Below are 27,725 nucleotides of genomic sequence, written 5' to 3'. Positions count from 1 at the left end.
TTCTTCATTTGGTTCTCAGCTACAACGTTATTGATATAGAGAAATGATACTGATTTTGTATCCTGAAACTTTACTGAATTTGTTCATCAGTTCCAGGAGGCTTTTGGTGGAGTCTTTAGGGTATTCTGTGTAACTCATATCATCAGCAAAGAGAAATCGTTTGACATCTTGTTTTCCTATTTGGATGCCTTTCACTTCTTTCTCTTCCATAATTGCTCTGGCTCAGAATTCCAGTATTAGAAGTGGTGAGAATGGGCATACTTGTCTTGTTCCAGTTCTCAAGGGGAATACTTCCAACTTTTGCCTAATCAGTATGATGTTGGCTCTATGTTAGTCATAGATAGCTCTTATTATTTTGAGGTGTGTTCCTTCAATGCCTTGTCTGTTAAGGGTTTTTATCATGAAGGGGCGTTGGATTTCATGGAAGATGTTTTGTGCATCTACTGAGGTGATCATATGGTTTTTAAATTCTGTTTATGTGGTGAATCACATTTATTCATTTGCATATGTGGAATCAACCTTCCATCCCAGGAATAAACTATACTTGATGCTTGATGGTGGTGAACGAACTTTTTTGATGTGCTTCTGGATTCAGTTTGCTAGTATTTTGTTGAGAATTTTTGTATCTATGTTCTTCAGCGATATTGGCCTGAAGTTTTCTTTTTTCGTTGTGTCTCTGCCAAATTTTGATATCAAGATGATGCTAGCCTTGTATAAGGAGTTAGGGAAAAGCCCCTTCTCCTCGGTTTTTTGGGATAGTTTCAGTAGGATTTATATAAGTTCTTTGTATGTCTGGTAGAATTCAGCTGTGACTCCATCTGATCCAGGGCTCTTTTTAGTTGTTTTTTTTTTTTAATTACTGATTCCATTCCTTGGTCTGTTATTGTTATTGGTCTGTTGAAGTTTTCACTTTCTTCCTGATTCAATCTTGGTAGGTTGTGTGTTTCCAGAAATTTAACCATTTTCTCTAAATTTTCTTATATGTGTGCATAGAGGCATTCATAATAGTCTTCGAGGATCTTTTGTATTTTTGTGGGATCTGTTGTAATGTCATCTGTGTCATTTCTGATTGTGCTTATTTGTATCTTCTACTTTTTTTCTTTGTTAATCTAGCTAGTGATCCATCAATCTTGTTTATTCTTTCAAAAAAGCAACTCTTCATTTCATTGATCTTTTGAGATGGACTTTTGGGTCTCAATTTCATTCAGCTTATCTCTGAGTTTAGTTATTTCTTTTCTTCTACTAGCTTTGAAGTTGAATTGTTTTTTTGTTTTTTTTTTGTCTAGCTCCTCTAGGTGCAATGTTAGATGGTTAATTTGAGATCTTTCTAACCTCTTGATGAAGGCAGTTAGCACTATAAACTTTTCTCTTAACACCACTTTAGCTGTAGCCCAAGGGTTTTGGTAATTTGTGTCTCTATTTTCATTAATTTCAAATAATTTTTAAATTTCTGCCTTAATTTCATTGCTCACCCAAGAGTGATTCAGAAGCAAGTGCTTTAATTCCCATGTTTTTGTGTTATTTTGAGAGATCACCTTGGTGTTGAATTCTGTTTTTATCGCACTGTGGTCCAAGAGTATGCTTGATATGTTTCTTTTTTAAAAATTTATTGAGAGCTTTATGGGCAAGCATGTGGTCCATCTTATAATATACCCTGTGTGTGGATAAGAAGATTATATATTCTGTGGTTGTTGGGTGGATTATTCTGTAGATATTTACTAGCTCCAATTGGTTAAGTGTCTAGTTTAAGGCCAGAATTTCATTGTTAGTTTTCCACCATGTGGTTGCCTCCCAGGGGAACACAGAGCTGTGCCACTAACAGAATTCAGACAGAGTTGGGTCCAGTATGCTTGGAGCCCCAAATGGTGTGTCCCATACAGCTAGGAGGAGCAGGAGTGGGTGGAGTCACCTGTTTTACCGTCCGAGTGCTTCCCAGGGGAAGACAGAGCTCTGCCCACCTAAGGAGTTCAGGCAAAAATGGGTCTGCTGTGTAGGAAGCCCCACCAAGTATGCACCTCCCAGCTATGAGCAGCAGGGGCTCACTCCACCATCTGGGTGCTTCGTAGGAGAGAATGGGGCTCCACCCATCCGCAGAGTTTAGACAGAAGTGGGGTCACTGTGCTAGAAGCTAGCATCAAGCATTGTCTTGTGAGGGGGAGTTGAGCAATCTTACCACCCCCAGGCACCACAACTGCAGCTTGTATTAGGGGTATGGCAGATGGCACCAGGCTGCTCTGGGGTCCAAGGCCTATGGAGGTCCCTTGTGAACTTGAGTGTTGCCTCTGTAAACACTCTGGGCAGCTCTCTGTATCAGTCTATATGCCTGGGGGTCAGGAGGAATCTCCCATCCCAGGATTGCACAGGTTCCCCCAGGAAGTGTAGATCCCCCAGGGGCTCTCACTCACTATGGATACCATTTAGTTGCCCATAGTAATGTAGTTGAATTCTCTTTAATTGCCTTATACATGTTTATAAGTTGCTGTTTGAATCCCCTTCCCAGGACATGACTGGTAATTGTGTGTGGTTTGTATTAATTTTGTTCCTTGGAGCTTGGGGAAGCCAGAGAGGAAGTAGATGATTCTAGGACTCTGTACAACCTCCTGAAGTGGCAATTTTCTCTGTGATTGTTTTAAAACTCACAAACTGATGGCTGCTTTACCAATTGCAGGCTAAGGGAAATACCTAGTTCTATGGGACGTGCCCTTGAGGTTTTGCTTTTGTGCTTCTTTAAGGTGGCTGTTGGCTGCTTTGGTGGCTTCCTAGTGTGCGGTAATATTGCTGGGCCTGATTTTTCTAGCAAATCTTTATAATGCAGCTAAGCTATTTAGATCTAAGAGATAATTTTCCAGACACTTTTCTGATTTCTTTCTGGCTAGAAGGGGTATATGATTAATCTTCATTCAAGCTAGGGCAGAAACGCTTTTTTCTTTTTTAAACAGAGTTGCATGTCTCTAGTTGAGAAGTGTATCTCTTTCTCCTGGGCTACATATTACCTCAATCACCTTTTCTATCAAAAGTGGGCTATCCGTAGGGTATTTTGAATGTAATGATTCACCTTTCACCCTCTATGTATGATCCTTTGTGGAGAAAGAGCTGTGTATTAGCTCTAAATTTGTGATATGAGTTGAGCCCCTTCTCTGGATCCTGAAGATTCTTGTCATGTTTTGTTTGTTTGTATATTTCAGTTATGGAAGAGGAGATTCATTACACCTGTCTATTTCCTAAAATCCATCATCTGTTTTCTCAGTGTTTCTCTCTCTCCTATTTACTCAGCTTCTCTGTTTCTATAGGCTGCTTCCTCTTCACCGGAACCATGCTTTAGTCATTCCTCACATGGACTGGGGAGGACAAGTGTGACAGGATGGCTTCTGTTGATGTTTCTACCACCTTACATCTTTCTCTTTATTACCAAATATGTAATCTTTTATTAAGTATAAAGGTAAAAGGATAGTTAAATATAAAGAGTTCAGACAACATAGAAAATAAAAAGACCTTGAAATTCATCCATAAATCTCCCCATCCTGAAACAGTCCTGATTAACATTTTATATATAATCCCCCAGTTTTATATTTTATGATTCACATACCTTGTTTTATTTTAAAAAATGGAATTATACCAAGTGATTTGAAACTCTTATTTCCAACTTTTGTTTTGAAACTGTTCATTTAATGTATAATAGACATCTTTCTGTGTTAAATACAGATTTATGTATTTTTAATTGCTTTATGAGTTCCATTGTATACTTATACTGTTTAATTAGTTCCCTAATAACAGATATTTAAATCATTTAAAATATTTCTTTATCATTATCTACAGATTGATGAATAGTCTTTTTCTATCTTTATGAATTCTTCTATTTCCTTGAGGTATATTTTTGAACATGAAATTTCTAGATTAGCTAGTATGCACATTAAAAATTTTTAATCCTTGCAGCAAAATTGTCCTCCTGAGAGGTCTAATCAATTATTTGCTCATCCTGGTCCATATTTGCCAATAGCATTGTGTGACTCTTGTTCACAGTTGCCAGTCTAACAGACTAGGAATATGGTATCTATTCCAATTCACATTTCTTTAATGACATCCACTGAGCTTTTATTTTTTGTTGTATGTTTTTGACCATTTATATTTCTTCTTATTTGAATTGTCTTGTCTTTGACCTAGATTTCCTTAAATATGTTAATGCCTTTTTTCCTGAGCTTGTTTACCTGGGACATTTTTACCTTGCTGTACATTTGAGGGTTCAGGAGTCATTGTAAGGGAATAACTGCAGCTTCCTGCTCATCCCTCCTCCTCATTTGACTCCATCTTTCTGTGTATCTCCCTGCCCTGTGCTGTCTCCCTGCAGTCTCTGCAGTCCAGGCCCTCTTCTCTCTCTATGATCTCTTTGCACTCTGTCTGCTTCTCTGTTCTGTCTGCCTCTGCTCACCCACATGTGCATTTGTGCCCTGCATGCCCCACCCTCATTCTCTCTGGTTCCCACTGTGTCTGTTTTATGCCTCCATTCTTGTTCTGATTACTCTTTCCTCCTTACCCATATCTCTTATGTTACTGCTATGTTTGTCTCTGTGCTTTCTCTGTGTGTTTTCTCTCTTTTTTCTATCCCCTCTCCTTTCTGCATCTCTTTTCCTCTGTGTCTGGTTGTCTTCTGGTGGGGGAGAAGGGACAGTTTACTATTGTCAGTACAAAAAGTGAAGACAAAAGGTCAAGTTCAACAGTTTTTCTTTACGAAGAAAAAGCTGAAGATAGTGAATGATTTCTCTGCATTTTTGACCTCTCCTTATTTATATTTGCTCATGTTTCCAGCAAGTGGGCAAATAAACGACACAAGCAAACTACCAAACAGAGAGACCTCCATGAGAAAAGTAAATGAGAGCTTTATTAATGTTTACTTAAATGTTTATCAATGTTTCTTACATTTTTTATAAAACAGTTTGGGCTGGGCATGGTGGCTCACGCCTGTAATCCCAACACTTTGGGTGGCCGAGGCAGGCAGATCATCTGAGGTTGGGAGTTTGAGACCAGCCTGACCAACATGGAGAAACCCCATGTCTACTAAAAATACAAAATTAGCCAGGCGTAGTGGCGCATGCCTGTAATCTCAGCTGCTCGGGAGGCTGAGGCAGGGGAATCGCTTGAACCCGGTAGGCAGATGTTGTGGTGAGCCAAGATCGTGCTATTGCACTCCAGCCTGGGCAACAAGAGGGAAACTCCGTCTCAAAAACAAAAAACAGAAAACAAACCACAGTTGATATCATCAGTCTTTACAATCATGCCCGTACATGAAGATAAATTATAGTCAAAAGCCGTATCTTAGAATCTAAAGGGTAAATTTCATCATACGTTAAGAGAAGAAAGGAGTGATATAAAGCTATACATACATATGATAATCCCAAATATATATACATATATTTATATATGTGTATATAGATATGTACACATATGACAAGAATAAAATATATGTGTATATATGACTGGCACAAAATACAACATAAACAGATTAAAAGTATGGATTATGAGTTTTTCCTTTATAATCTCCTAAATTTTAATTTTTTTACAAGAAGCATGCATATTCTAATAAGAAATCATAAAAGTTATTTTGCTTGACATTAATAAGAGAGTGAGGTAAGCCAGACTGATCAAATATGAAATGACAGTTATGAGTTGGGAAGGTGAATTCTCAAACTTCTCATGTATTTCTATTTTCTGTCTAAAAGACCCTTTCAGACCTCCAATCTAGTCATAATGAATCCTAGAAGCATAGTGAAATAATAGGATTAGAGAGTATTATATGCAGTTTCTATGCCAAGATAAAGTGGAATTTTCTTTTAACCTCAGGTGCCAAGGGTTGAGTGAAATGTACTTCTCAGTTCATGACTTCTCTTTTCAAATTTTATCGCCATATCCCATCCTCATTTCTGTCTCCCCATAGGCAACCATCTTATTATGTAAATATCTTCCAATTTACATGAATTTGTAAAAAGTATATAATTTGTAAGTATGAATGAACTATCAACGCATATAAAAGGTATAGCATTATTTTTCATGTTTCCTAAGTTTTGCATTGTCAAGATCTAGCTACATTGCTATAAGTACATCTAACTCAGGTTTCTAATCATTGCATAATGCTCCCTGGAGTACATCTACCCATTTAGCCATGAACTTTCCTGTGACAGGCACCCAGGTTGCTGCCAGCCTCCCAGAACCACAGAACATGGCAGTGCTTGTCTTTGTCCATGTCCCCTTATGCACCTGTGTTCGTATATAAAGGCAGAAAGGGGCTGTAGTTTGCCTGAGTAGAGACAGCTAAGAAAGAGAAGATCTTAGACTGGCTTAGGTCTTTGGACTTCAGACATAGAGCTTTTTCTCCTGCATCAAAGTTGCTGCCATTCCTCCTGCCTGATGTGCAGACCTTTAGAATTACCCCTACTCAATATCATCTCGCTAGATTTAGCCCATCATACCTGTTATTATTTGAGAAACTGACAGCCATTCAGGCACTCCCAGATGCACCTTGTGCGGAAATTATCCCGCTTTCCATATCTCCATGACATTGATATGTAAAATCCTAAGAAGGAATAGCCCGAGCCAAACCCAGGGACTGGCACACAGCAGGTGCTTAGCAAATATTTATTGTCAAATGCAAGATGTACCCCTCAGTAAAGGCATCTCTCTATGTTGAAATTATATTTGGGTAAGGTTGGTTCAACCAGTTATGGTTCTATCAACTTGTATTATCATCAAACCCATGTAGCCCTCAAAGATGCCATGAAATGTTTTCTCATTTTATTCCAATCTAGGTGTACTCTACTACACATTCTTTTTTTGGTCACTCAGTGACCATATCTACTAGGGAAAACAAGACTAATCAGGCAGGGCTTACTCTGCCTGCCTTACTGAGCCCAGCTGAAATGTGCAAATCTTTTCTTCGACCTCCAGTTCCTCGAAAATTATTAAATTGGTGGTCCACCCTAAATTTAATGGGTCATCAGTATTAAACTCACCAATTTGCAATACCAACCTTTCTGTAAATGAAAGCATGTCCTGTCTTTTTTTTTTTTTTTTTTTTTTGACGGAGTCTTGCTCTGTCACCCAGGCTGGAATGCAGTGGCGCGGTCTTGGCTCATTGCAAGCTCCACCTCCCAGGTTCATGCCATTCTCCTGCCTCAGCCTCCCAAGTAGCTGGGACTACAGGCACCCACCACTACTTCCAGCTAATTTTTTGTATTTTTAGTAGAGACGGGGTTTCACCATGTTAGCCAGGATGGTCTTGATCTCCTGACCTCGTGATCCACCCGTCTCGGCCTCCCAAAGTGCTGGGATTACAGGCATAAGCCACTGCGCCCGGCCTTGTCTTCTAATGTCTAACATAGCTCCTCTTCTCCAGGATTCTGTTGGAAGTTTCCTGAAGGCCCTGGAATATAGTTTATCTAGTTCAAGGGATCAGATGCTTTCAGTTTCCTGTCCTCATTTGGGCTTTAGTTCACCTCCACCAGAACTAAGTAGAAAATTCCCTAGTATTTATTCAAAATATAGATGTCCAGACTTCTCCCCTAGAGATTCCAATTCATTATTCTGGGTTAGCCATCCTTACCCTCTGCCAGAGATATTTATAACGTGCAAGTTTAAGAAATACTATTTTATACTATAGTGTTTGTTCAGCCATATATTGTTCATCTTCTTATCACCAACAGTCAGTCCAGTATCAGCTGCAATCCCTGAAACTGCCTTCATTGCTCTACTTGCTCTGAACATAATTAAAAGGCCTTTGGGACTCTTCAATATTTTTTGCAATACTCCACTCATTCAGGACTTCTCAGGAGCCTTGCAGGTCTTTGGTGTCTGTCCTACTTTATGTGTCTGAGTCTGCTCTTTGCTGGAGAGCACTCGGCAGCTCATCACTTTCTTTAGCTATTCCCAGCCCTCTTTATCTCACATCAAAATTATATGAAGATGTCAATTCAGAATTTCATTCTGAAGATGCACCAGACTAATGTTTGCCTAACATCCCCATCAGAGTTGTTCCAAGCCCCGTGAATACAGCCAGGATTTTTTGTCTTATCATCTTGCAAGAGCTCAGGTCCTATCCAACTACAATTACAGATACATGGCAGCATGTGCACATTGTCTCAGGCTTCCCCCAACTACATCTGAACAGTTTGAATTGGATTAAAAAGGGCTCCTGGAGACTTGTAGGCTTGCTTATCCTGTGGGAAACTGACATTGGTTGCAGTAATGATATCAAGGTTTCTTTTCTTTTTCCAGGTAGGAAACCATGTGATTTGCTCTATTTCATCATCTACCAGTAGTTTCTTGTGCTCAAAGTCTGCACTTTGCAACCAGCACAAATTAAATAAGAGCATACATGCAAAACAATTACTTAAATTCAAACTTTTCCATTGAAATACAAATGGCTCTTAAATATGTAAGATATGCAACCTCTCTCAAATGAAGATTAAAACTATATCCAACTGCCTTTTTTCACCAATCAGATTAGCAAACATTCAAATTTGATGGCAAGAGTGTAGGGAAATAGAGTCCCTTGTATATTCTTGTGGAAGTAGAAGTTGGTTCATTGTGAAAGGTAATTTAATAATTCCTATCTAAATTACTTTCCCCCAGAATTTTATTTTTATTTTTGAAACAGGGTCTCACTCTGTCACTAAGGCTGGAGTGCAGTGGCATGATCTTGGCTCACTGCAACCTCCGTCTCCCAGGCTCAAGTGATCCTCCCACCTCAGCCTCCCAAGTAGCTGGGAGTACAGGCATGTGCCACCACCCAGCTAATTTTTGTATTTTTTGGTAGAGACGAGGTTTCACCATATTGCACAGGCTAGTCTCGAACTCCTGAGCTCAAGTGATCTGCCTGCCTCAGCCTCCCAAAGTGCTGGGATTACAGGTGTGAGCCACTGCACCCAGCTCACCCAGCATTTTTACTTTTGGAATTTATGATATACTGTGCACATGTGGAATTTAACCTATAGATACTTGCATATGTGCAAAATAGTGTACAAAATTAACCATTGAAGCATTGTTTGTTATAGCAGAAAATTAAAACAGCTTATTTGTCCATCAATAGACAAACTGTTAAATAAATTACTGTATATCCAGATAATGAAATCCTACATAGAATGAGGCAGGTCTGTCTATACCAGTATGGAAAGATCTCCAAGACACATAATTAAAAAAAAAAAAAAATCAAAGTCAGGAAACAACAGGTGCTGGAGAGGATGTGGAGAAATAGGAACAGTTTTACACTGTTGGTGGGACTGTAAACTAGTTCAACCATTGTGGAAGTCAGTGTGGCGATTCCTCAGGGATCTAGAACTAGAAATACCATTTGACCCAGCCATCCCATTACTGGGTATATACCCAAAGGACTATAAATCATGCTGCTGTAAAGTCACATGCACACGTATGTTTACTGCGGCACTATTCACAATAGCAAAGACTTGGAACCAACCCAAATGTCCAACAACGATAGACTGGATTAAGAAAATGTGGCACATATACACCATGGAATACTATACAGCCATAAAAAATGATGAGTTCATGTCCCTTGTAGGGACATGGATGAAACTGGAAATCATCATTCTCAGTAAACTATCGCAAGGACAAAAAACCAAACACCGCATGTTCTCACTCATAGGTGGGAATTGAACAATGAGAACACATGGATACAGGAAGGGGAACATCACACTCCAGGGACTGTTGTGGGGTGGGGGGAGCGGGGAGGGATAGCATTAGGAGATACACCTAATGCTAAATGACGAGTTAATGAGTGCAGCACACCAACATGGCACATGGATACATATGTAACAAACCTACACATTGTGCACATATACCCTAAAACTTAAAGTACAATTAAAAAAAAAAAGAAAAAAATCAAAGTGCACAGCAGTGTGTATCATACTATAATTTGCGTTTTTTTTTAACAAATAAAGGAGGGAAGAGAATTGCTTGAATGTAAAACAATTATCTGGAATCCTGTGGGGTTGTGAACAGAGTGAATGGAGAATAAGAGGGGAAAGGAAGCTTTTCCAATGATGCCTTTCTACACACTTTAAATTTTATCAAACACAAGTAAACCTCCCTTTTGATTGCCTTCTCCTCTTGGGTCCTGTCTTTACTTCTGTCCACTACTTCCTTACCGGGGTGACTGCCGGCAGGACTTGGGGTTTGTCTTTCTCACTTGGCATCTGAATCGAAATCCTTTACCCTTTGAGCCCATATTAGTTCTTCTTTCCCGCTAATGTCTAAACTGACCTAGAAATAAAAAACTTTTCTTCCTCCCTCTCCCCCTCCTTCCTTCTCTTTCTCTCCTTCTCCTCCCATCCCTCACCCCACACGAAGGCATTCTGTGTGTGAAACATTAAAGAGGGTTCCCTTCCTTCCTTGAATAAACCTGCCCACTCAGGCTCAAGGCTGCTCCCAGAGATGTCCTCGGGTAACTTGGAGACTGTGAACGATGCCAAAAAACACACAATATCAGGATAACTTCCCAGACTCCAAGTTCCAGTGAGGCTAAACTAGAAGAGGACAGTGATGTGACTGCTTCTTGGTCAGAAGGAAAACTTGAAGTGAAAGTGCTCTTTGTTTCCTGGGGACAAAAGTTAAAAAGGAACAAGCAAAATTCCCGTGAAGGTGTTTCTCCTTCCAGATTTTGTGGCAGAGAAACTAGTGAATTTCAAGTTCCTTGTGTTAAATAAGTTTAGCCTACTGCCTCCTTACATATTTTAAGTTCGCCCTAAAGGGTTCTCTGTACTCCACAAACTGTAACCTAAATGGGCTTGTAAATGGACTATAGCCTACTCTTTGCCACTCACCATGTTTTGACCAATCAAAGGTGGCCCAGTGTTCAAACCATGTTCAAATAAGGCAAATGTCGAGCTGGAACCAATCCGGCTGTTTCTGTGGCTTACTTCCACTTTCCATACACTGCTTATTATTTTGTGTCCATAAATCATCTTCCACCACGTGGGTGCACTGGATGGAGTCTCTGAGCCTATTCTGGCTCAGGAGGCCACCTGATTCACGAATCATTTTTTGCTCAAAGTCTTTTAAATTTAATTCAGCTAAAGTTTTTCTTTTAACACCTACAATGCTAAGATGCTTTGTTTCCAAGTGACACTGTGTGGACTCACCTATCCCCAGCCACCACCTTGTCAGATTTTCAAAGTATCCAGCACTGCAGTTACACAGTCATCCCTGCAGTGAAACCAGACTCAAGGGCACCCTGTGTCCACTGACAGCTGAGACCCCTGAGAGCCTGTATCATATGCATGTCCTTGATGAAAGCTGGGTGGGGCTGTAAAAAAAGTGAAAAATCTGTTTTCCTTCTAAAAACTATTTCCTGTAGGGGTTTCCTGGTTTGTTCCTGTGGAAAATATGGAGTCTAGATCGAAGAAGGAAAACGTGCCCAAGACTTGTGGCCCTGGCGTCTCCTGGTTTGAACCAATAACCAAGACTAGGCCCTGGGGGGAACCTCTACAGGAGGAGAACTAGCAGGGGCGGCACCTGGACGATTGGGGCTCCCTGGCAGGCCCAGGCAGACAGGATGGCAGAGATCCACTGAAGTCGTTTGTGAGAACAACCCTGCAGGTGCAGTGACATTGACTTAACTTTAGCCCTACGTGTAGGGAGAAGAAGGGCAATGCGCAGAGAAGCTGGCTCTGTCACTTGGCGAGCTGAGGTGTAGGCCTGAGAGCCTCTTTTCAAGCACCTCCGCAGTTCACCTGCTTTCAAGCATGAGGGCTGGGTTTCTCATCATCCATCAAAGGCTGCCTTACTCTTAACCATAGATGGTGCATCACCGTCAGGATATGGGGACAAGGCCACAGGAGGAAGGATTTGCAGCTCTGCTCGTTGGGCTTGTGGGTCCCTGTGTGTGGAGGGCCCGGTGGCCTGACACTTGTGCAGCCTCTTGCGTGTTCTTCCACGTCCACAACTCCTGTTTCTGCTCCATGTCGGATTTAAAGGAAACCAAGCCTCTTCTGATATGTCCCTTGGGGGATAAAGGAAATGTTATTAATGATGTATTTGTTCCAATAGATCTTTAAAATAGCACCATGGGCAGAGCTGTATCACGCTGATATTTGGGAGAGTTGTAATTGCCACAGTCTTCATGTAACCAGTCAAGGGGTTCACCTTGCCCGCTGCCTGGACAGAGCCAATTCATCAAGACACGGGAATTGCAATAGAGAAAGAGCAATTCACACAGACCCGGCTGTGCAGGAGACTGGAGTTTTATTATTACTCAAATCAGTCTCCCTGAGCATTCAGGGAGCAGAGTTTTTAAGGATAACTTGGTGGGTTGGGGAAGCCAGTGAGCCACGAGTGCTGACTGGTCAAGGATGAAATCATAAGGAGTTGAAGCTGTCTTCTTGCACTGAGTCAGTTCCTGGGTGGCGGCCACAAGATCAGATGAGCCAGTTTATTGATCTGGGTGGTGCCAGCTGATCCATTAAGTTGAGGGTCTGCAAAATATCTCATGCACTGATGTTAAGAGCAGTTTAGGGAGGGCCAGAATCTTGTAGCCTCCAGCTGTATGACTCCTAAACCATAATTTCTAATCTTGTGGCTAATGTTAGTCCTACAAAGCCAATCCAGTCCCCAGGCAAGAAGGAGGTCTGCTTTAGGAAAGGGCTGTTAACATCTTTGTTTAAACTATAAACTATAAGCTAAGTTTCCACCAAAGTTAGTTCAGCCTATGCCCAGGAATGAAAAAGGACAGCTTGGAGGTTAGAAACAAGATGGAGTCAGTGAAGTTAGATCTCTTTCACTGTCTCAATCGTAATTTTGCAAAGGCAGTTTCGTTAGTTCCTGGTCTATGCTGAAGGCGTGTCTGTCTTTGATCCTTGTGGGTTCCCTGCTGGAGCTCTCCCCCACAGGGAGGTGTCTGAGGATTCTTTAACTCTAGGTATTTTCTCAGCATTTGAATCAGGCTTCTCCAACCCTCTTGGGCAGGTGGTGTTTTTCTAGGCATCTGGAGCGTAGACTGTGTCATTAAAGTGAGGTCCAGGCTTTTTCTCCTCCTTAGGAATCGCTTCAACTTCACAGACCTGACTTCATCTCCCACTCTGGGGAGTGGATAAAGTGCCTGAAGTTAATAGTCCAGGAGAGGAAGCTGGAGAGCATGTTACAGAGTGAGTGGGATGTGCTATTCGACATTGACAGGGAACAGCGGGGCCACCAGAATCACATGCGCCCACTGCCTGAGAGAGGTACGCCCTGCCCGTTCACTTTTCTGTGAGTGGAATAGAGAAGGCAAAGTCTGCTGCTGTGCTGTGAAAAGCAATGATTTCAACTTGGGTGTGTACCAAACATTTTCTTAAAAATGAAGAGGTGAGGCCAGGCTTGGTGGCTCATGCCTGTAATCCTAGCACTTTGGGAGGCTGAAGCCGGCAGATCACGAGGTCAGGAGTTCGAGACCAGCCTGGCCAATATGGTGAAACCCTGTCTCTACTAAAAATACAAAATTTAGCGGGGGGTGGTGGCACATGCCTTTAATCCCAGCTACTCAGGAGGCTGAGGCAGGAGAATTGCTTGAACCCAGGAAGCGGAGGTTGCAGTGAGCCAAAGATCACACCATTGCACTCCAGCCTGGGTGACAGAGCGAGACTCCAACTCAAAAAAACTGAAGAAGTGAGTCTATCACTTCGGGAAAATACCTGACTGTCAGTATTTGCTGCCAAAGAGAAATTTAGAGTTCTCAAGCAAACAATAGAATTCTTAAAAATTTGTATCCATCACCATGGGCTTGATGACTTTCCAGTACTTAGACTTTTCTGACAAGATTATCAGTGACCTTAACTAATGTGATTTTTTTTGTGTGTTGTCTAAGTAAATATGTCAACATTTGGAAGATCTGCATAACTCACTGGGCCACGATTTTCCAAGATTGTTGCCTGGTGTTACAAAATAAGGCAGGAAATAAACATCCATTTAGATAGTGCAAGATATACAGATGGATTTTTATGTGAGAGGGTGTAAAAAGTTTACGGATTTGGTTTCAAATTTCACCTTGCAACTAATTAAGAAATTGCCACTTGTCAAGTTTTGATGTACTATCAAAGAAGATCAAGAGTGCGAACCCAGAAAATCTGAGACAGGTCTCAGTTAATTTAGAGAGTTTATTTTGCCACGGTTGAGGACACACCCCTGACACAGCCAGGACCTGTCCCTTCAGCCAACCCCACAGCATTTATACAATGCAACCTGAGACCAGACATCAAGAAGTCCTGATGATATGTGCCCAAGGAGGTCAGGGCACAGCTTGGTTTTATACGTTTTAGGGAGACACGAGACATCAATCAATATATGTAAGAAGTACATTGTTTCGGTCTGGAAAGGTGGGACAACTTGAAGCAAAAGCAGGAAGACTCAAAGCCAAGACTCAAAGCGGGAAGGGAGCTTCCAGGTCAGATAGGTGATACACAAAGGGTTATATTCTCCTGAGTTTTGATTAGCCTTTCCAAAGGAGGCAAATTAGATATGCATCTATCTCAGTGAGCAGAGGAGTGACTGAATAGAACGGGAGGCAGGTTTGCCCTAAGCAGTTTCCAGCTTGAGTTTTCCTTAGTGATTCTGGAGGCCCAAGATATTTTCCTTTCACAAGAGTTACCTGAAAAGAATATTAAAATACTCCTATCAACCAGGTGTGGTGGCTCATGCTGATAATCCCAGCATTTTGAGAGGCCAAGGCAGGTGGATCGCCTGAGGTCAGGAGTTCAAGACAGACTGGCCAACATGGCGAAACCCCGTCTTTACTAAAAATACAAAACTCAGCCGGATGCCATGGCAGGTGCCTGTAATCCCAGCTACTCAGGAGGCTTAGGCAGGAGAATTGCTTGAGCCCGGGAGGCAGAGGTTGCAGTGAGCCAAGATTGCGCCACGGCACTCCAGCCTGGGCGACAGAGTGAGACTCTCTCTCAATAAAAATAAAAATAAAAATAAAATACTCCTATCCTTTCCAAATACATATATGCATAAGTCAGATTTTTTTAATGTACACTTTAACCGGAGCAATATGTGACAGCAGACTTAATGCAGAAGCAGATGAGTCCAGCTATCTTCTCTTAAACCAGACATTAAAGAGCTTTGTAAAAAAAAATGTAAAACAGTGCCATTCTTCTCACTACCACTTTTTTGTTTTAGAAAATATTTCTAATTTGCATTTTAAAAATAGGTTACCTATGTTACCATGTAACACACTTGCTATTTTAAGTGAATTAAGCAATAAGTATTTTTAACATTTTTAGATAGCCCATGTTAAATCCCAGACTCCATTCCCAGTGGCCTCTATCCCTTCCACAGAGACCTTGGGGCTAGAGTGGATTGATTGAAGTGCTGGCCTTGATTCTTCTCCCCTGGCTGCATCCCAGCCCTTTGCTACATGACTTTGTAGGTCTGCTGACGGCAGAGGTGGCTCTCTCTCTACCCCTGAGTCTGGAATATCAGCAGATGTCATACCTGCAGGGTTTTCAAAATATATTTGCCTGTTTCTGCTTTTGTTTTTGCTCCTTTGCAATTTACTTGAAATCCTGCCTGAACTAGTCTGCTGGAAGATGAAAGAGCCCTGCTGGCCTGTCCCTTCAGCCAACCCCACAGCATTTATACAATGCAACCTGAGACCAGAGGAGCTGCCCAGCCAAGTCCAGCCAAAATTGCTGATCTGCAGACTCATGAGCTAAATAAATGTTGTTTATTATTATTTTGTGTTTTTTCATGCAACATTATCATGGCACTAGAAAATGAAACAGATGAGGACTAAGCTGATTGTTTTTAATCTTGCCCAAATTCCTATCTAAGAGGTCTGAGCAGTCATGCCCTATAAACCATAAATTCTCATCAGATGGGTTTTACTTAACCTGTATATTGTGACTTACTTTCCAATCTGACTCTGTCATAACAAGGAAGAAAACCAAAATATTTTACCCCAAAACATGTTTGTCTGCCATATCTTGAAATGGCCCTGAAGAGCCTCCCTTGTGGGAAAAATCCACATTCTTTAGAGAATCCCCTTTCCCCTTTGTTTTCCTTCCTTCCCTTCCCAATCCAGGAGATAATCAACTAAGAGCCAGGTACCCTTTTAGGTCTGATAAGAAACATTTTACAACCTGCTGTCTCTGAAGTCCACTACCTGAGAGCTTCCTCTGCACAATTAAACTTGGTCTCCACAATCCTTTATTTTTAACCTGAACATTTCTATTGATCCCAGGTCTTCAGATAAACTCAATCGTCAACCAGAAAATGTTTAAATTTACCTATAGCCTGGAAGCCCTCACTTTGAGTTGTCCGCCTTTCTGAACCAAACCACTGTATTTCTTAAATGTATTTGACTGATGTCTCATGCCTCCCTAAAATGTATAAAACCAAGGTGGTTCTCAGGACCTCCTGACGGCATGTCACAGGCCCTGTGACAGAGCAGGAGCATCATCATCTTGGACAATCACCGCCATTTTAAAGTTCCCCTTGATCAAAAACTGCCTAAATCCAACTAGATCACCTGAGGTTGGGAGTTCGAGACCAGCCTGACCAACATGGTGAAACCCCGTCTCTACTAAAAAAAAAAAAATATATATACAAAATAGCCGGGCATGGTGGCGCATGCCTGTAATCCCAGCTACTCGGGAGTCTGAGGCAGGAGAATCACTTGAACCCAGGAGGTGGAGGTTGCGGTGAGCTGAGATCATGCCATTGCACCCTAGCCTGGGCAACAAAAGTGAAACTCTGCCTCAAAAAAAAAAAAAAAAGAAAGAAAGAACTCTTGGGGACACCTAGTTTCTTCTCAGCTTGACCACCACCCTCTTTATAAAGAGGATTCTGGGTCTCTGTCTTTTGTCTGGGGATGCCTAGAACAAAAACAGACACCCTCAGCTTCCTCTTACCAGTCCACATGGGTGCCAAACAATCCCACATTCCTAATCCCACATTCCACTGGTCTATCTCCTTCACAACCTCACCAAACTTGGCTTAAAGGAAGCATAAAGCCAAAGTGTTTGGTTTTTACTGCAACATGGCCTGGACCCAATACAAATTAGATAATGACAGCCAACGGCCCAAAAATGACACTTTTGACTTTCAAATTCTCAGGGACCTTGACAACTTTATAACCAGGAATGGCAAATGGCAAGAGATTCTCTATATTCAGGCTTTCTTCTACCTTAGATGCCGACCCTCCCTATGTCAAGCTTGCACACTTCATGAAATCCTTTTTCTTAATGAAAACCCTCCCCAGGTGTCTCCTTCCTCTGAAACTCCTTTCTTCAAAAACCCTTCCTCTGAAACCCCTTTTGACCCTACAGATGAACCCTCTCTGTATTCTCATCCCCCTGCATCCACTCTTCCCTTGTCCAAAGCTTCCACCCCGGTGGCCCCTCCTTCCCCCAAGCCTTCAGCTCCAAACCCTGCTCCTCCTCCTTCTCCACTTATAATCCATGCAAAAACTACTTCAACCAGTCAAACCACCTCTGCCATTCTCCCGCTCCAGGAAGTGGCTGGGGTTTAAGGCACTGCTCATGTTCATGTCCCTTTCTCTATGTCTGATTTGTCGAAAATCAAACGGCATCTGGGATCTTTCTCTGAAAATCCCTCTCATTATTGCAAGGGATTCCTACATATAATCCAATCCTTTAATTTAACTTGGCATGATATTTATATAATTCTAACCTCCGCTCTCACTCTTGATTAAAAAAAAAGCACTCAGCTTAATTAAAATGGATATCCAAGTTATGAGTAGATTCAAAAGGCCTTTATGTTTTTCTCTTCATAAATCTTGCTTTCCTGGAAAAGGTTTTCTTCCCAGTTGATGGAATTACTTTTCTTCACTATGTCTTGCCACTCTTGGTGCGTATATGAAAGACCCTAAAATGACTTCTGGTGGCCTGGGACTCCTTGGAAAAACACAAAAGGCACCACAAATCCTGTTTTGGGAAAAATCTCTGTTTTCCTTATGGAACCCCGGGAATTAGAGGTGAATAAGTACCTCTCAAAATCTGTCTTTGTCTTCCAGCTATACTTGTTTATTAGGCCCTGGAAATTGTTTTCCTAGCCCTGTTCTTAAAGGGCCTTACCTGGTGGCCAATAATCCAACTGGGAAATTAGCAAATAAATAAATAAATAAATCCTATAACTACTGGATCTTCTTGTTGTCTGTGTGGCTATACATGTGTTATGTGTCCAATGTCTATTTAAAAAGCTCTAATTAATTGACCTAAGTAAAATAAGCACTTAAATCAAATATTTTTAAGGGAAAAGTAAAAGCTGTGGGATCTTTCAGTTCATGTGACTTTAATCTTTAAAAGTTACTGGTACAGTAAGATTAGAAATATCTTAAGAGTTGCCAGCATACATTTTTATTTGCATTTATTAATCAAGCAATTCCATACTTATCTCTGCCAAATACTATAAGGTGTCAAAATTTGGCATAAAGGCTACAAAACTATAACTCAGCCCAAACAGGATAATCTTTGCTTGTATAATTTTTTAATAAATGAAACATTAATATTGCTTTAATGAAGATAGCTACATCTTGAACTATTCAGCAAAATACCCTAACTTCTTTTTTTTCTTTTTGCAACAGAGTTGCGCTCTGTCACCGAGGCTGGAGTGCAGTGGTAAGATCTCAGCTCACTGCAACCTCCGCGTCCCAGGTTCTAGCGATTCTCCTGCCCTAGCCTCCTCAGTAGCTGGAACTACAGGCACATGCCACTATGCCTGGCCAATTTTTGTATTTTTAGTAGAGATGGGGTTTCACCATGTTGGTCAGGCTGGTCTCAAACTCCTGACCTCGTGATCTACCTGTCTTAGCCTCCCAAAGTGCTGGGATTACAGGCATGAGCCACCACGCCCTCCCAAAATACCCTAACTTCTAATCTTGTGGCCTTAGGCAGTCTAGTCCACAGACAATGAAGGAAGTTTGTTCTGGGAAAGAACTGTTATCATCTTTGTTTCAAAGCTAAACTATAAACTATAAACTAAAAAACTATAACTGTAAACTAAAAAACTAAACTATAAACTAAGTTAATAAACAAAAATAGAAAAGGCCTGGGGACATGTGAAATTAGCTATGACCCCTAGCTATGCAAAAGATGTTTACCATATAAAAAGAATTTTATATGGTAAATTCTTGTCCTAAAGTAAATTAACTCATTGTTTAAAGACAGAGATGTTTACAAGTCAGAAAGTCGAAGCATGTCAGAGATGGTCTGTGAAAGTCATGAAAAGTTTTATAAAAGGGAATTTATGCAAGAAATGTTGTACAATTTAAAAGTGATTAGGCCTCCTGAATGCTTTACAAAATGCCACTACAACTTGCCTGCTTTGCAGCTAGGTAAGACCTAGGACACATGGAGTTAAATGCTGGAATAAGCCAAACCTTATTTGCACTTCTGTCTAGGTCCTAAGCTCTACACCTAGTACATAAGTAAAATCCCAAACTTACCAACAAAAGTAAAGGTTGCAACAAGTTAACAGTGTAACATGTATTTAAGACTATGGAAAAAATAGTTTGCATGTACTTTTGGTAAAAAGATTATAAGGAGGCATGAGAATGTGGATTTTTACCTAGATCAAAAGGTTAAAGAATTGTTTTGGGCCAGGCATGGTGGCTCACGCTTGTAATCCCAGCACTTTGGGAGGCCAAGGCAGGCAGATCACGAGGTCAGGAGATCAAGACCACGGTGAAACCCCATCTATACTAAAAAAAATACAAAAAATTAGCTGGGCGTGGTGGCGGGCGCCTCTAGTCCCAGCTACTCGGCGAGGCTGAGGCAGGAGAATGGCGTGAACCCGGGAGGCGGAGCTTGCAGTGAGCCGAGATCGCGCCACTGCACTCCAGCCTGGGTGACAGAGCAAGACTCCGTCTCACAAAAAAAAAAAAAAAAAAAAAAATTGTTTTGAAGTTTTAAGAATTGTAAAGGAAATTCTGTTTGTAAACATATTGGCTAAAGTTGAAGGGGTATCATCCAGTTTTCTGTAAATTGAGCATTAAAATAAAGCACGATTGGTTTCTCTTAAAGCACTAACTTGCTGTTTAACAAAAATTGTAGAAAGTATATAAATGGTTAAAAAGAGTCTATAAGACTCTTACCTTATGGTCAAACATTAAAATTGGGTAAACGTTTCTACAAGGTTTTATTAAAAATTGAGTTTAACATTAATAGCACACTAATATAAAGGTAAAATTTGGCTTATTTGGTATAAAATCATACAGGAAGCATTGTCAAATATAAAATGGTATTTGGCTTTCTTTGGGCTATATTTGTATAAATATGTTATTGGTATGTGTTCCAAAGTTAAGGAAGACTCCTATAATTCTGATATATCTTAGTGTACTTTGTCAGTAATAATTATAATTACTATGTTAAAATTATATTGTTATGTTAAAGTTATGGGAGACACCTCTAATTCTGATATATCTTAGTGTACTTTATCAGTAATCATTATAATTGTTATGTTAAAATTACTGTGTGCTATGAAGGTAACAGATATCCTTGTCAATTGTGATTTTAACTAAAACTTTTGTCATCCATAAACAATTGTTGTCTTGTTTCTGGTCCTCTAGAGACTGAAGTAATATTTTTGATTTTTTTAGTATTTTTAAGTTATGGCAATATAGTTATTTGCATAAGTGCAATAAGAATCTGTTTTCTTTTGTAACAGAACACAATTGGAAAAACTGGTTATTTTCCCAAGTCTTTGACTGGAATGGCATGCTCTCCTTCAAGGAATCAAACTTGACTTATGAAGCCAATAAAACCCATGGAAAACTGGCCTCATATTTTGTGTACACAGTCCCTGTAAAGGGTTTCCAACCTGTGGTAAGTAAAGAATGTCACTTTCTGACAGGCCAGGAACCTGGCCTTGGAACAGTTAACAGAACTTGGAACAGAACTTGGAAAAGTTATCTTGGAACCTCAAGAGGAAAGGAATTCACCCAATTCATAGGTATTTAATGGTACAATTCCATGGCTGGGCTCAGCTCTAAAAGATTTTATCTCAGATTCCTTCTATGGAACAAAGTTCCATCAATGCCAATTTAAAGGGGCTATGTAACAAATAATTATTCTTGCTGCACTGTATGCAAATAATTAAACCAAGTATAATAAGGCAAACCAGTCCTACCATGATTTGTCTTGTAATAATAGTTACTAACAGAAAATAACACATGGGCCTTTCCAAACATGAAACTCTGTCTCTCATTAGGTAAGGAATGTTGCTTCAATCTCAACCAATTGGGCCTAGTAAGAAACACTGCTAAATAACTTATAGAAAGGGCCAAAAAGCTAAGGGAATACCAAAACAAGCAAACAGATTCTTGGTTTGGGAACAAAATCATAGCATGGGTTATCCCATTTCTGGGCCCTCTCCTAATGATATGCCTAGGACTAATGTTCTTACCCTGCCTAATTAATCTTTTTCAAAGATTTTTAACTGACAGGATCATGGCCATTTCACAGACAACTACCCCAAAACATCTACAGACAGCATTACTCCTACAGTCAATCTGAGACCAGAAAGCTCTCCATCCTCCCATCAGCAGGAAGTAGCCAGAAAGAACATGCCACCCCTCGTCCTTTTTAAAACTACAGGGTCTGGGTTAACAGAGCAGGAGCATTGTCATCTTGGACAAGCACCACCATTTTAAAGTTCCCCTTGATTAAAAACTACCTAATTCCAACCCAAAGGGCATCAGCCTAATGGCTAATGTCAGCAAGACCATAAACCACAAATGACATCTCTGACCAGAAACATTCCAACCCAAAGATAAACCCCTCCCTGACCAGAGACATACATGCCAGCCCTGAGATAACCTCCCCTCCAGCCAGAGAGATGTCAGCCCCAAGGTAATCTTTCCTCCAATCAGAGACATTCCAACCCTGCAATAAACTTCTCCTTCACACAGAAACATTCCAAGCCTATGATAAGTTCTCTTGCTCTAAAACCCTTAAATGCTCTTAGTCTGTAAGAGAGAATGCTCCTGACTGAAATCAGCCAAAGCCCCTCTCAGATTTATTCTCCAAAATAAACCTGTCTTTGACTGTTGAGCTGCTTTTCATGTTTCTTTCCTCTTTCTTTAACTCTTACACTCTGGTCACTCATATTTGGCTCAGAATAAATCTCTTAAAATGTTTTACAGAGTTTGATTCTTTTCATCAACAGACAAGACCCAAAAAGACTCAATGAAGCAGAACCCCAGAAGCCACCCCACAATCAAATATGAGGGACTCAGATGAGAATGGACAATAAGCTTTAATTGTGTCAATGCACTGAAAAGTTGGGCATTGCTTAATGCTACAGCAGAGTGGATTCTATTCTGATGGATACACAAAGATATCACAGACACCCTGCCTGAGCAGAAGGGAGGCGGTAGATGGAATGAACTGTAGCAACAGCCACTAGCCTCCCGCTCATGGTGAGATAGGACTGACCTGTCTCCTCAAAGCCCATGCTCTGGTAGACAGCCAGGGAAGAAAACTGCACCATATTCATGCCAAGGACAACTTCACTGTAGCCCTGGTCCCAGGCAAACTGGAGGACAGTCCTGACCAGGGCTTTTGCTATCCCCTGACGACAGTGCTCAAGGCCATAAAGAGGTGAAGTAGCTTCTCCCTCAAGGTGGGATCATCAATGGGCAGGGCTTCCACCATGCCCACCACCTTCTCTTCAGACTCAGCCACCAAGAAGCAGGAGCCACACTCACTCAGGTAGGATTTGGTGATGCCAGACATGTCTGTGTGCAATGTCCTGTCTACATACTTCTTCCAGGGATGTTTGGCAAGGAACCACGGGCAGGGAGGAGGCTGAGGCTGAAAAGGAGGGCGAGAAGCCAGGAGCCAGAGACCAGGATTAGGGCAAGGGGCCCCAAAAGTAAGAACACAAGTGCTCAGGGCAGCTTCAGCAATTGCCAGAAGGTGGTCAGGGCGTGCTCATTCATCCCCCTGGAGAAGAAGCCCACGACCCACTTGCGGTCGCTCTCCTGGTATTTGCGGATGTGATAAGGAGCCATGGACAGACTTCTGTGTCTGAAATCTCTAAGTCTTGGAGACAGAGCTAGGCCTCCCTGCATGCCTTTACGCCAGGCCTGGGGAAGAGAGAGAATATCATATGAGTGCCTGCATGGCTCCCAGCCTTGCAGGAACAGGGAGACCTGCTCAAGGGTGTGTCTTTCCGCTTTTGCCCATGAGGAAGCAGGCCTCTGCCACTGGGAGAAAGTAGAGTCAGAAAGACCTGCATTGGAATCTGGCTCCATCCCTTTCTACCTGTGTGACCTTGGGCATGTCACTTAACCTCTCTGAGCCTCCATTTCTTCATCTATAGAACAGGGGAGAAGAAAACCTGCCTTCTAGAGTTGTTTTGAAGATTGAATGAAGTAACTTTTATAAAGCTTTGATAGACGAACTACCCACCCCTCCTCCCTCTGTTCCATTTTCCTGGCTGTCTCAGCTTCTTGGTGCATTGAGGGGGCACCTACCACAGGCAGGCCACATATCCAACCCTTTAGTCCTTCTCCAGGGACCATACATCACAGAAATCCTGTGTCCAAGCACAAGTTTCAGCAAAGACTCCTTCCCCCTTGATAACAAATGTTTAGGTTGCTGAGGGGGCATAAGAGCCAAGCACAAAAAAACAGCCCAGCCTCCAGGTCCCAAGGAAGGTGCATGCTCAGAGCACTGTCCTTCCACCCAGTCCCCTCACCTGTCACCACAAGAGCCTTGAGCGTCCAGGGAGCTTCAGCTCTCAACCGCTCACTGGCATCCAGGAGATAGTGTCCAGGGCCTGCCCATCTCTGGAAAGCAAGCTGGCTGCCCCCTCATTGGTTGGCTCCTTAATTTTTGATAATCATAAACCCTATGGTCAAAGAGCTAGGCTGTAACACAGTAGGGAGTGCATTCCCCTATGTGGTCACAGGGAATGAGCCTGGAGCAAGGGAGCCCAGCAGGCTGAGAATCTGCAGTGTGCTAGGCCTGGGCTTGGCATGAAAGCACGAGATGTTGGAGGCGTGGCTGCCACCCAGGAGGACACACCTGATGGGGCTCCGGGAACGGGACAATGGTGGAGACGTCACATCCAGAATAACTTTGTTAGGAGACTGAACTTGACAGTCAAGAGTTTTACATTGCAGGTATCAAAAAGCCACCTAAAATTGCCTTAAGTAATAGAGGTGATCTAATGGCTCAAAAAACCACCAACTCTAGGAAGACAGACAGGGTGACCTGAAAGTGGGTTTGACCTGGTGTTTTTCTGCCATTCTGCGCACGGCGTCAGCTTCCTCCCAAGACTGGCACTGCATAGGACATCGGGTGTTTGCCAACCCAGTTGAAGCTCTCTGCTTCCTTGCTCACCACCAGCAGAAAGGTGAGGGCTATGCCCTGCATTCCAGGTTACAAAGATTTACATTGGGACTCAGTCACACTTTCTGGGGACTGTACATTTCATAGCAGGAGCCAGGTTATACTAAAGGAGTCCTGGCCCAAGGATACCAGCACCCTATAGAGATGGAGAACCCCAGGGAGCTCACGGGCTGAGGGGCTGAGTAACAATAAGCACTGCCCACAGAGGGGGCGTCCTGCAGTCAGGAGGAGTGGGAAACGGGTGCAGATCGGCAGCTGGCAGAGGCCCACCCAGGTGAGCACAGGTGGAACTGATGGTGGATGGAGACAAAGAGTGTGCTGGTTGGGAGGAGAAGGCGAGGGCCTGTAGCTGGTCTGGGAATTCCCAAGCTGAGCAAACGGTATGCCAAGGCCTGTGGTTGAGCTCGTTAACAAAAACACCAAACTCTTAAATGATCTGTAAGAGGTGTCTTCTGAGCCAATATTAGTGACCATGGCCTGGGGATCTCAAGAGGTCCTGAAAACGTGTGTCAGGGCCATCGTTTTCTACATTTGGGGGGACAGGAATTGGAGTAACATCATAAATCAATCCATGGAAGGTGTACATTGACTCGGCCTAACAAGGTGGGATATCTTGAAGTCGGGGGCATTATAGGTCATAGGTGGATTCAAAGATTTTCCGATTGGCAATTGGTTGAGAGTTCAGCTTTGTCTAAAGACGTGAAGTTGGTACAAAGGAATGCTTCAGTTCAGAGAGAGGGTCTGCCTCTGCCATGTGATGCTGTCCCAGAGTCAGGTAGGAAAGTCAGCCACAGTATTCGGTCATTTTAAAACCCATTGAAGGAGACTCTGTGGTTTCTAGGGTGTGTGTTAATTCTTGCCTTGCATGGCCTCAGGTCTTGTTCATAATCTGTACCTGATTGTCCAGAGTCCATTCTAAATAATCTAACGATGCCTATTTTATACTCCAAAGGTGCAGGGCTTTCATGAGGCGTCTCTGACCTCCCCTTCCATCATGGCCAGGAATTCATTTTCAGGTTTCCCTGGGGTCCCCTTGACTAAGAGGGGGCCTGTTCCATTGGTTGGGGTCTCAGGATTGCAGGCCTTAGGGCAGCTTCACAGCATGGTGCAGGGTGCTTGGTTGGGTTTTCCTGAACCCTGAACCCCATGGCTCATGGGGTAAGGGAACTGTGGGCCACCCGGATTCTGCTGAGATTCCTTTTCCCAGGTGCAGGTGCGGGTTCGGCCTTGGCCCTTTCTGTTCCTTTCAGAAGCCCACAGAGTGGAGGACAGGACGGTTTGGGGTCAGGGACAGAGGTTCCTGTCACTGAGACTCCCCTAAGTGAGACAGAGGGAAGAGACTATTGTTGCAGTTCGTCTGCCTCTCTGCAACACTGATGTGTAGGCCCAGCAATTAAAGTCCACTCCTGGCAGCCAGCCTTGAACATATAACTGATCGGCCACACAGAAAACCTGAAACAAAGCCTCTAAAATGCAGCCTCTCAAAAACTCTCACCAGAGTTTTCTTAATCAGACTTAGTGTAGCCAGTGAGCTTCTGTTGCCTGCTGTGATGTGGGTGCTATTTTTCCCACTAAAAGCCCAGACTTCTGCCTTGGGAGACAGGGCTCAGCTGCAGCCTCCTCAACTAAAACGTGAAGGGCTGCTTCACGGGCAATCCAGGGGCTCCTTAAACTCGCAATGATGTGCAAATCTGTGGGCTCACTTTCTACATCAGATCTTCAAAGGTCTCTGTGATTCCAAAAGCTTGGGAACTATTAAATTTGATCATTTCTGAAATGTCTTCCAGTTTAAAAGTCTTCAGTTCCAGTTCATTTTCAACTCCTGAATAAAGCGATGAGTCTTGGAGCTTCTGGAAGCTGGCCTGGAACTGAGCACTTGCTGCAGACAATGCCTGAAGTGCAAACCCAAAGGCGTGTGGATCTGGGCTGCATGTGAAAGCTTTCATATTCAGGTCTTACTTTGCGACAGTGAGGGGTGACCAGGGAAGCCTATATGAGGGGCAGGGGCAAACCAGCAGCCCAGCCTGGGGAGCTGCCTTAACCACATCTCACCTCACTTCCTCAGATCTAAAGTTTTCTTGAAGGGAACTGCAGGTTTATGCAAAATACTAAGCAAGCTGAGTGTTTTTTTTTTTTTTTAAGCAATAAGGAAAAAACAGAAATTTTCACACCAAAGACCCTGTGTTGGGCTCAGAAGAACTGGTGGCCTGACTGAGGAGTCACGGAACACTGCTCTCGGAAACTGTTAGGGCAATTGAAAAAAAAAAAAAGAATAAAGACAACGAAGGGCTTAATTCTCCCTGTTAAAACAAGGGAAGCGGTGTCCTCTCTCAAGAGTGTTTTCTTTGGAAAACTTGTCATTGTAAATCTTCCTCTGCCCCTTTGAGGGGCATGCAATGCTTTTTGACAGCTAAACAAGCCTCTTGCCAGCTTTGCAACCCAGGACTGTGTTCCTGAAGGACCTGGGAGCCCGTCTTTGAAACGTCATCATCAGAGCAGCCAGGGCCCTATCTGCCAGTCTCTGTGGGATGGTGGGGGCCTAACATCTGCTGTGAGTGGTAAATCTACCTCCTATCATGAAGGTAAGAGTTTATTTTCCTTTGTAACAAGGTAATTAGCAAACGCAGGTGGTCAGGTAAATTGAGGTTGAATCTCCAATGAAATGGGTGTGGCCAAAGGTGCTGAGAAGTCCACTGATCTGAGGACTAGGCATTACTCTTCTTGAGAATGTGTGCAGTCAGCAATGGGTTGGACCCACTGGCTAGATTAGCGATTTATTTCTGTCTTTGCAGCATCTTAGTGGATTACTGCCTGTGATGCACATCTCTGAGTTAATGCCTCTTCAATGATGAAAGTGTTTTCTTCCTCTTCTACCTCTGCAGAGAGGCTTGCTGGGATAGATTTCGTTTGTAATTCTTTCCCCACTGCCAGAGGATGGACTTTGGGGGTCAGGCAGCTGGGAAGGAGTTTAGAACCCATGCCTAGGCCTTCCACATTCTACAGGCACCCAGTTCATCCATCAGTAGTAGAGTCTTCCTGGGACTCCACACTGCCTGGAAAGAGGAATTCATTCTCTTTCATTGCTGACATTCCTGGGTGAGTGCGTGTGGCAGTTATATTTTACCCATCCCATTTTGTACCTCCTTCCACTCCAGGGGACCCCAAGAGGCCTGGCTCCGCTTGCCCAGTGCACCTCCGAAGAAGGGAGACTGGGAAATGAGGATCCTGCCAGGGGGCCAGGTGTTGGACAAAGTGAATGTGAATGTGAATGTGGAGGAGGAAGACGGAGGCCTCCGAAGAACCTGACAGGGTGAGGCATGAGGTGAGAGTGCTCAGAAGAGTGCTGAGGCAGGCCCCAGGCTGGGGCCACGG

General features: G+C 42.6%; 1 pseudogene; it reads right to left on the bottom strand.

Annotated features, from left to right (window-relative positions):
- Positions 1 to 22,335: 22,335 nt before the first annotated feature.
- LOC131381308 (N-acetyltransferase 8-like) lies at positions 22,336 to 27,245 on the bottom strand (annotated as a pseudogene).
- Between the last annotated feature and the right edge of the window lie 480 nt (positions 27,246 to 27,725).

This window comes from Hylobates moloch, unplaced genomic scaffold (assembly GCF_009828535.3).
Source record: "Hylobates moloch isolate HMO894 unplaced genomic scaffold, HMol_V3 SCAFFOLD_15, whole genome shotgun sequence".
Taxonomy (NCBI): domain Eukaryota; kingdom Metazoa; phylum Chordata; class Mammalia; order Primates; family Hylobatidae; genus Hylobates; species Hylobates moloch.
This window is presented reverse-complemented; position numbering and strand designations above follow the sequence as displayed.